Source organism: Microtus ochrogaster, chromosome 1, assembly GCF_000317375.1.
Source record: "Microtus ochrogaster isolate Prairie Vole_2 chromosome 1, MicOch1.0, whole genome shotgun sequence".
In the NCBI taxonomy this organism is placed as follows: Eukaryota; Metazoa; Chordata; class Mammalia; order Rodentia; family Cricetidae; genus Microtus; species Microtus ochrogaster.
Window position 1 is genome coordinate 91477557 of NC_022009.1, and position 11119 is coordinate 91488675.

Sequence of the window (11119 nt, forward strand, 5' to 3'; positions counted from 1 at the left end):
CTGCCTCTTGTCATCTCCAGAAATGAACTGCAAGAGAATCTGTCTGTCCTCAGGTCCCCAACCCCAATGGAAGGAACACTTGCAACTCTCTTTGCTTTCCAGAGTGAGTGTCAGCTAGAGACCCAACACTTATCTTCTGTCCTGAGAGCAGAAAAATGACCCCCTGGGAACTTAGTGCCTAACCTGCCAGTGCTCACTACCTGATGGGCCAAATAACTCAAGAGGTCAAGAGGCTGCAGCAGGAGAGGAATGCAGGCTTGGTGCCAGGTCACCCAGGTCTGAACTCCTTCCATTTTACCCGACTCTTCATAGACATCCAGCTCTCTATCTGGCAAAACACAGAGCCATTTGTACCCATGGGTGGCAAGGCAAAGGCAATGGCCTTGTGTTGGGTGGATCTTGCAGATGTCTCAGAGAGAGAGAGAAGCACGTACCTGTGTTTTCACTCCAGAAAGAGCCCCCTAAGGAGAGTTTTCAAAGACAGGAAGAAGCAAGGGGAAAGGCAGAGTGTGATCCCAGCTAGACTGCACGCTTCTTGAAGAGGGGATAGCTAATACATGCCATGGTTGCATTCCGCTGCAGCCCTGAACATCCAGAGGAGCTCACAGTCTGCTCCAAGGACCACAGAGCTGCAAGATTAGCTGCAGTGGCCTTGGCTTCTGAATCAAGCCTTACTTGGCTTTCTGAAGAGCCTCCTCTCCTCAAAAGCCTGCCTCCCTACCCTAAACATCTCTTAGTGTTTAACCAAAATCCACTTTCCCTGCTCCAATGCAGGAGGCGACTCCAGGTTGTGAATGAAGGGGGCATGCTGTTTGGGCTTATTGTGCTAATCATGCCACTGACTCTCGGTCTATCTGAAGAACTGCACTCTCTGTTTGCACACACATTTAGGGCTTTCTGGGGAGGGCAGGGCTAATGAGGTTGACGTTTCTCAGAGATCTACAAGACAAAGGAGCCCTTGGGTCATCAACTTGTCCACCTGGGATTGCACCATCTGCTTGTTTCCCTCTGTTCCTGGAACTTCTAGCTCATAAACAGCTGACATGAGCCTCCTCTGGCCCTGACACGGCTGCTTTCACTGGTGACCTGCTGATCAACAACACCGAGCCACGCTGTTTGCTTATCCGCAACAAGGACTTCATGATCTTCGCTCCCATTTTTATGCCCACCTCATCAGCTTCCCTCAGCAGCCTGCAAATGAACTGCAAATGCTTTTCAAGGCAGTGGCAGAAAATAGCTCAAACAGTGACTGAAAATGATTAACCTAAGGACATTAAAGAGACACAAGCTCATAACAGAAAGATGCCCTGTGGAGTATTGTGTACACTTAGGTACGTTCAGCTGGAAAAAGTGGTTAGGAACAGAGCGCTTTAATTGACTTGATTTAAACTCGGATGACTCGAGCATTACAAACAAGAGCTTTCTCTGTGCAGCAATAGCACTCAATTAGATTAAATTGCCTGGTGATTAATTAATTTAGGACAGTGCTCACTGAGAAATTGCCATCGATACACATCTGTCAAATCAATTTGCCACAGATTGTCAAGCCTCTGGGGTCTGGGCAGTACAAATCCAGGGACACTCATTCAGTAAGTGACCCCTTGCTCTTTTAATTTAAAATTCCATCATGGCCAAATTTCACAAACTGCAGATGGAAAGAAAGAGCAGCTCATCTAGCTGGCCAGTTCAGAGGTCCCCAGGAAACCACGTTAGCTCTTGGAGAGGGTGTTGTACTGAGAAGAAAGAGTCACAGAAACTGAGGGTATACAAACCCCAGTGAGTGACCAGTGTGTGGTTGGTTCTTTTCTGAGCAGTACGTCTAGACGAGGTTATTTCATTCTACAGCAAGGCCACGGAGCCGACATTGTTCCCATCTTGCATGGGCAGATAATGAGAGCTTACCTAGGCTGTCCTACAGATAATGTCCAAAGACTTGTCCATGCTCAAGGACCTAGCCCCTGCAAACAAAGGACAAAGCCAGGCCTCTCCCCCCTGGTGTCACGTGCTCCGAAGCTTTGTGTGCATGAGTTCATTAGATGCCTCTGGTTTTGAAGAAACATTCCAGAAAGGTTAACTTCCCTTCCTTCCTAACCACATTCAGCAAGTTCACAAGGTGACCAGACACTAGGCTGGGATTGAGGAACTGTGTGTTATTTGCCTGCGGATTTATGTGCCATGCTGAGGGAAAAGACTGAGGAGAAATTGGACCTCAGCAAGCAAAAGCACAAGAGTAACTTGTTTTTCTTTTCTTTTCTTTTTTTTTATTTTTCCATTCAAATATTTACACTTCCTTCCCTCCTCCCAATCCCCTCCCACTCCCCCACTCACCCTCCTTCCTCCCCCTCCCTGCTTGAGAGAGGGTCAGGAATCCTGCCCTATTGGAAGTCCAAGGTCCTCCCCCCTATATCTAGGCCTAGGGAGCTGTGCATCCATATAGACTAGGGTCCCAAAAAGCCAGAACATGCCGTAAAAACAAGTCCCAGTGCCTTTATCAATGGCTTCTCAGTCAGCCCCCATTGTCAGCCACAATCAGAGAGTCCGGTTTGATCACATGCTCGTTCAGACCCGGTCCAGCTGGATTTGGTGAGCTCCCATTAGAACAGTCACACTGCCTCAGTGGGTGGACCAACCCTTCGCGGTCCTGACTTCCTTGCTCATCTCCTTCCTTCTGCCCTTCAAGTGGACCTTGGGATCTCAGTCCGTTGCTCTGTCTCTATCTCCATCCGTTGCCAGACGAAGATTCTATGGTGATACTCAAGATAATCATCAGTGTGATAGTGGGGCAAGGACAGTTCAGGCTCCCTCTCCTCTGCTGTCCAAGGACCTAGCTGGGAACATCCCTGTGGACACCTGGGAACCCCTCTAGAGCCAAGTCTCTTGCCAACCCTAAAATGCCTCCCTTAATGTAGATATCTTCTTCCCTGCTCCTATATCCGCCCTTCCTCCATCTCCACCCTCCCACTCCCCCAAGCTCTTGCCAGTCCTTCCCTTCTCCCTTCCCTTTCCTCTCCCCACCAATGATAGCCTATGCTGGAGAGGGTGTGGAGTAAGGGGAATACTCATCCACTGCTGGTGGAAATCAACCTTGTGCAACCACTTTGGAAATCAGTGTGGCGGTTTCTCAGGAAATTGGGAATCAACCTACCTCAGGATCCAGCAATACCACTCTTGGGAATATACCCAAGAGATGCCCAATCATACAACAAAAGCATTTGTTCAACTATGTTCATAGCAGCATTATTTGTAATAGCCAGAACCTGGAAACAACCTAGATGCTCCTCAATGGAAGAATGGATGAAGAAAGTGTGGAATATATACATATTAGAGTACTACTCAGCGGTAAAAAACAATGACATCTTGAATTTTGCATGCAAATGGATGGGAATAGAAAACACTATCCTGAGTGAGATAACCCAGACCCAAGAAGATGAATATGGTATGTACTCACTCATTTGTGGACTCTAGCCATAAACAAAGACATTAAGCCTATAGTTCACAAGCCTAGAGAAGCCAAATAACAAGGTGAACCCAAAGAAAAACATATATAGATCCTCCTGGAAATTGGAAGCAAATAAGATTGCTGGGCAAAAGTTGTGAGCATGGGGGTGGGGGCAAGGGTGAGGGTGAGGTTGGGGGAAGGAGTAACTTGTAAGGAGAGGTCTATGCCTGATGTGGGGGGCAGGAAGTATTGGAGTATGAAGTCCTACAAGTCCAGAAGCCAACAGGAACCACTTGTTCTTCAACATATGGGTAATGAACACGTGATAAATTGATACATTTGAACTCTATCCAGCAGTAAAGAAAAATAAAATTATGAAAATTTCAGGAAATGGATGGATCTGGAAAACATATTAAGCAAAAGTAACCCAACCTCAGAAAACTAAAACCACAAATTACCTCTTATGTGTAGAGCTTAACCTGTTATATATACTTGCAAATGGGAGGGGTGTGTGTGTGTGTGTGTGTGTGTGTGTGTGTGTGTGTGTGTAAAGCCTAAAAACCTATAAAGGAGATCAAGAGATGATACATATAAGTAATGAAGAAAGATGGAGTAGACAAAAGAGCACATGGAACACAAGAGGATAGGGGGTAGGCTTTCAAAAAGAGATTGTGGAAACCATGATTTTGTAAAGGTAAGGGGGAGAGAAAACATGATGATATCTATCAATACCCTGCATGTTAAATCTTAAAAATACATATTTTGAAAAGTATAGATCTTATGTTAATAGTTCCTGCCATATTGTTAAATAAAATACCAGCAACACTTGGCTCTACACAAGTGACAATTTTTGTTTAGGTGAAATAGACCAAGATTACCAGGCTGTAAAATTGAACGTATTGTGTCCTTTTCAACACAATGGTATGTGTGAGGTGCTTTGTGGCCTGAAGCACCTCTAGAACATTAAATACTATTCTTGTACGTACATGTTTCTTAAGTTATGGTTCAAGAGTTTGAAGAGAAGAGGAGCAGAATTGCAATGATGCTAAGCCCTGGTTTTCCTGTTATCCATGGTTAGGAATGACAGCTGAGCACCATGTATTTGACAGACTTTATGGCAGTGACAAAGTATTTTAGCAACATAACGTAAGGGAGAAAATACGTTTTCTCATAATTACAGCAGTTTGGGTCTATTGTTGGAAAGGGGGGCTCGATGGAGCACCTCACACCATGACAACCATGGGCTATTTCCTCCTTTTTCTTTTATACCATTTGAGTCTCTAGTCTTCAGGAGGTGTCAGTTAACTCAAATCTTTCTCCATAGTTACTCTTCTTTAAAAAAGACCCCCAGATTCACCATGAAGTGTACTTTATAATCTCCTGGGTTTTTGTGGACAGTGGATGAAGTCTTAAGTGAATGTGTATTGTTTGTCACGGGCATAATCACCCAAAGGACTCCAGTGCCTCAGACTGGAGTGACAAAATGACCGAGCCTGTCCCTGGATGTGGCTCAGAAGGATGCTAAATCTTACGCTGGTCCATGTATGAGTGTTTCTTGATCAGTGTGTATATAAACTATAACCACTTCTTCTTCCTCATATATGTTTACAACTTAAGACTGCCACTCTACAGAGAACTCCTCCTGAGACTAGCTAAGCCGGACCCCTTGCCCAGCTATAAACCATAGACCTGCCTCCTTGTTCAGTTGTAAATGAAGGTGGATGCTTAAAAGAAATCCCACACTAGCTCAGAATTGAGAAATAGACAGTTATTTATTTAAGGGTAGATACACAAATCAATATCCTCTGTTGGAACAGAAAATAGCAACTAAATCCCTCAGCCAGAAAAGAGACTGGATACATGCTTTATATCAGCATAAATAGTATAAGAGGCCATGCCCAAGTGGAATGGCTACTGGCAGTAGGAATTCCTACAGCACCTCCCCCCTTTGTTCAAATAATAGAGTTCTAAGCCTAATACAAAATTATACACAATAAGAACAAATATATCAAGCAAGAAACGTGATAAATGTTTTAATACTTATCCTATCATAATGAGTTTAAGTTTTGTATAATAAATAATTTGACCAAGTCATGAGAGGAAAGTAACTACAACTATCTAGTCATCAACTCCATGTAAGATACAAGAAGGGAATAATATTACTTGAGTAAGCAGGAAGTGTAATTAAGTAACTGTCAAAAATGTACAACAAATGACAGAGATAACAGGCTACCTAGGCAATCACCCAAAGTCTCATTTGCAATGTTGAAGCAACCATCTTTGGCTAAGCCCTAGCAAAACTGACAGACCATTTTTAGAGGAAGGAAATTTTTTAGAACCATCTTACCTTGTCTTGGCAAGATTTGACAGTCTGTTTTCTTGTGTCTTTTTTATCCATTTCCGGATACCATGTACCTTGTCAGTGGTTGAGGCCAATTGTGCCAAGAAGAAAACAAACTGCAAGTGGAGTGTCTTCAGTGCTCAACATTCTCTCAGGAATAGATTGGTGCTTCCAGGAGCAATTGTGTCTCAAGTCAACAGAACACTAAGTTATTTAAATGCCATTTTCTACAGCTCTTTGAAGTGGTTGAAGATTATCTATCTATGCAGAATACAATCTTTATGTATCTCAAGAACCTGATTAGCCTAACTATAAGTATGACAAACATAGATGACTATTGATCTATAATTCTTAATACCTATATAACTTAAAGACTAAGACTTCATATTAGAATATGAATATTAGAATATTATACAATAAACAACTATGCAACAAATAAAAACAATGACCTCAAAATGTAAACAATGTATAAGTATCTTGATCAGAGGTAGAAATATACATAGCAATATGATAAATATATCCTAAAATTGTATCAACATACAAAAATGTTTTAAGCATAGGTAGAAGCATGTATGTATACAATATGACAAATTAACCTTGCCTAGGTATAAAAATATTGTGGATGAAAATAGGAACATATTAAATGTAATTTAAGTTTATATTAATATACAAGAATCTATACCAATGTAAATTTCCTATAAATAATAAAATAGAAACATATTCAATATAATTTAAGTTTGTATTAATATACAATAATCTATACCAATGTAAATTGCCTATAAACAATAGCTCACAAGCATTCACTCTATTACTCACTATTATTATTAGTGTAAGTAAGCTCACGCTAATCTATTATCCCATCCAATTTTCACCTTTTTTTCCCAAAGAGATCCCTGAGCCTACAAAATTTCCCCCTAACCCCCAACCCTATGCCAATTATAATCAACCCCTAAATGATATCCCTAACCCTGAAGACAAACTTTGTTGGGAAAGGGGACGTCATCTTGTAGAATTACTTCCAGCTGTCATGGGGGCAATGTTCTTTCTATGAGATCCTGTGAAAGTAAAAGGATGGTTAAGTTTACATCATACTATCAACTACAGGTGTACTTGGGTTGCTGCTGTAGTTGGTGCTCTTCATCAGAGAGAATACAGCCCATGAGATCCTAGCTTTTAATATGTGTCTATCCTTCCTTCACTTCCTTGTTGTCCCAGTTAGCTTTGTTCCTGAAGCTGTTCAGAGCACAGTTTCTCTTTATCAGCTCAAGGTCTTTAGAAAGTAGACCAGGACTTCTATTCCTGGGAAATTAGAATATATACCCTTGACTCAACTCCTCTGCTGAACACAACACCCCTGGACTCTAACATAAAACAAATACAAGAACACTAAGAAATATTTCTTTAGTTTCTTTTATACAATAACTTCTTTATTCTGGCCAACTACCATCTAATATAATATATAGTACAACACAGCTGGCCCAACCTGTGCTTAGGCCCAAAGGAGCCTAGACTTCTACCTCATGATGTTGCAACAACAATATAATGATGATGATGATGATGATGATAATACAGACACATAAAATTGGTCACTACTCTGGAGTGTTCAACTTTAAATGAGACATCAGTATCCTACCCCATCCCCATGAAGCTCAGGGATCATTTCCAAAGAAAAAGTGGAAAAGTTGTAAGAGTTGGGGGTGGGTGGCTGTAGAGAAACAGTATCTGCTGGACATGTCAGTGTTGTAGAACACATGGACGCATAACATATGTAGCTGTGATTGTATGCACAAGACTTAAAACAGATCAAGCTAGTCAAAATCTCTTCATGGATCGGGAAAGGGTTCACAAAGTCTCACCCGTAGCTGGGGATGTTGTTGGCAGAGAAAGGCAAGTCTTTTCAGGAATGTGGACTTTAGGAGGCTACCTCCTGTAATGCTATTACAAATAAATACATAAATAAATGGCATTTGAGACTAGAGAAATGGCTCATAGCTAAGAGGAAGGGCTACTTTTGCACAGGACTCAGGCTCAGCTCCCAATACCCACATGGCAATGGATTTAGTCCCAGTGCATCTGATGTCCCTTTCTGCCTCCACAAATACCCAATGAACACTGAGTGCACATACATACATGCCATCAAAACACTCATATATATGAAAATATAATGTATCTTTTAAAAGTGTACAAAGTTGGGAGAGAAAATGGTGGCTGTGGAGATAGGCGAGGAATTGGTGGGGAAGAAATGAGAGATGGAGATTTGATTGAAAGACGTCATAGGCATATATGAAATTCTCAAGATCAACAATAGCAAAAAAGAGACCTGAAATCCCTGCCATGGTGGTGCAAGAAAAAGCCAATGGGAGGTCAGTGTGTTTAGCTGCAGTAAAACAAGGCTCCAGCCGACAGGCTGTCACCTGCAGTAACAAGGAACCCCCCCCCACACACACACACACTTCTGGAGGAGTTGTCAGAGGATGTGTGGTGGAGAGTTAAGATTTCACCATTTGTCCACCATTAATAATGGCGGTCTCTGCCACAGTGCCCTAAATACCGTGCCAGGAGCTGGAAATCGCGTGCTTACCCAACTTTAATGAGAAACCTCCCCTACCATGGTGACAGTAGGAGCAGAATCAGTAACTTGGGCTTCAATCTTCACCTGGCAATAAGGAGCAAACCCAGTTATAACTGCAGACTTCGACATCCCCTTCTCAGCTGGTAGAGCAGCTACACTGCAGCCTCAATGACGCTATCACTTCATAAGCTCCAGTGACCGCGTGGGCATCAAAACGTAGAACCCAGTATGACAGCAGGATAGGGACAGGAAACACAAGCGACACAAGGAAAGGGGCTTCTCCGTCTTCCAATCTACTCGAAGCCCCTCACCGGCTAAGCCAAGAATTTCTGCACAGGGTTATCTACATGGAAACAATATCCATTCTAGATAGAAACATTCTGAATTAAGAATATTAAAATAACAGTGAGCCATGCTTCAGGCTATGCATGTGTGACCTTTGAGTGTGGCTTTTCCCTTTTCCAGATGTAAACCTGCACCGGGAATGCCACAATCAAGATGATAAACTCCATCTTCAGTAGAAGGCTTGTCTCAATCCTCTTATGCAACCTTGTGCCCCATGGTTCAGCCTTCTCAGATTGTATTCCTATCCAATGCACCCAGGAAACACTGGAAAAACAAATTCCACAGCAGCAATCCTTTTACACCAACTTCAGAAGACGCCCAATTAGACACACAGTGATGATCAGGCACCACGCCCAGTACTGTCTAGAGAAGCACACCCACCCACACCTACTGTGTATTCCCCCTTCCCTACTCTCTTTCCGTTCATGCCCGTTCTTAAAGCTGTTTGAAATCTCTTAATAAACACTAACGTGGCTTCGTCGTGACAGTTCTGAAATTCCTGTCTGCCATAAGTCAAGAGTCCCTGCTTCACTGAGTATGGTCATCTAGGAAGACCTCCAACTGTCACACTAGGAAGACCTCCAACTGTCACAGCATCTGCCCGCAGTGGTGGCTGGCTCCCACTCATGCTGCTGTTACCAGAATGCCCTCTGCTGTTACCAAGGAAAACAGAGCTGCTTGTACATCTAACAAAATGCACTCAAGGCTTGGTGCGCCAAAAACGGGAAAGGCTAATCCAAGAGATCAGAACCGTTTACATAGAGTGTGTTTATGGGTTGGAAGACTCAATTTAGCAAAGCTGACAGTCAGTTATGCGGTTACTACACAGGCTTAATTAAATTCCCATCAGAATCCTTGGGCAGATATAGACAAGTTTATTCTAAAGGTTTTCAGAAAAGCAACAGAACTAAACATTTTCAGGAAGAAAAACAGAGCGAAAATAATAAGCCTCCAATGTCAAGATTTTATATATATACACACATACATACATGAGACCTGGAGGTATTGGTGAAGAAATGGACATAGAACAAAAGAACTCACAAATAAACCCACAGACAGATATCCAACTCGCTTGTACGAGGCTTTATGTTTGAACCCAGTACAAGAAAAGAAAAATTACAACACCTGACAGGTCAAGATGGAGCAAGAGGTAAAGGTGCCTGAGTGGGGATAAATAAATAAATAAATAAATAAATAAATAAATAAATAAATAAATAGAAAAGCAAGAGCAAACACCAAAGTTTGAGCACTGTAGGAGCAATTCGGGGAGGAAGCAGTGGTGCTGGGCAGTGGACAACCATGGGGCAGGGAGTCCTAACCAAGGTCTTACATTTTATTAAAAGCAAAAACACTCAAAATAAATTACAGACATGAAAATAAACGTGAACCATTTAGGGGATGTGAGTTATATAGGGAAAAAAATGAGATGAAAACAAGGGCTAAAATTCTCAGATACCATGTCATAAAAAGAAATATTAGTAAGTTAGACTTCATCAAAATCAAAACATTTTGTTTGGAAAACTCCCATTAAGACGATGAAAGCTGAAAAGTAGGAGAAAACATTTGCCAAATATATATTCAGTAGAAGTCTGGTATGTAAAGGTACTAACAAGCTGTCAGATCACAAAAGAAACATATAACAGACAACAATGAAGATCCAATTAGAAAATGAATCAAATGGGCCAAGGGAGATGGCTCAGTGGAAAAGGGTACGCAGCACGCACTAATAAATGTGTTTTTAAAAACAGAAAACGACCAAAGAAGACATACAGGTGTCGAGTAAAGGAAAAGATATTCAGCATCACTGGCCTTGGAAAATTCTCGTTAGGGAACTGGAGAAATGGTCAGTGGTCAAGAGCACTGGCTTCTCTTTCAGAAGACCTGGGTTCAATTCCTAGAACTCACATGCTAGCGCAATACTGTCTGTAGCTCCGGTTCCACAGGACTAACACCATCTCTGGCCTCCCTCAAAGGTCGCCAGTCATGCACTGGGTACACAAAAATACATTGCAGGCAAAACACCTGTACCTACAAAATAATATTAAGATTAAAAATCAAAAATTATGATTAAAACCAAAATGAGGTATCACTATGCATACTTCAGAAAGGCTTAATTTTTTAAGTCAATATCAAATTTTAGTGAAGTTGTAAGAGAAAATGAAGACACTCATTCATTTTTGCTGGGAAACAGTCCCAAAATTTCTAAAAAAAAAAAAGAAAAGAAAAGAAAAGAAAGAAATTCTAAATATTTAACCAGCAAATAATTTACAACAACATTTTTCTGGAGAAAATAAAAAAATGTATGTTCACACAAAGGGTATTTTTAAATGAAGTACATAGTAGCTTTATTCTTAACTGCCAAATACTGGAAACTTTCAGATCTACATCAAAGTCAGGTCAGCTGCTGCAGGATAGCTATTCC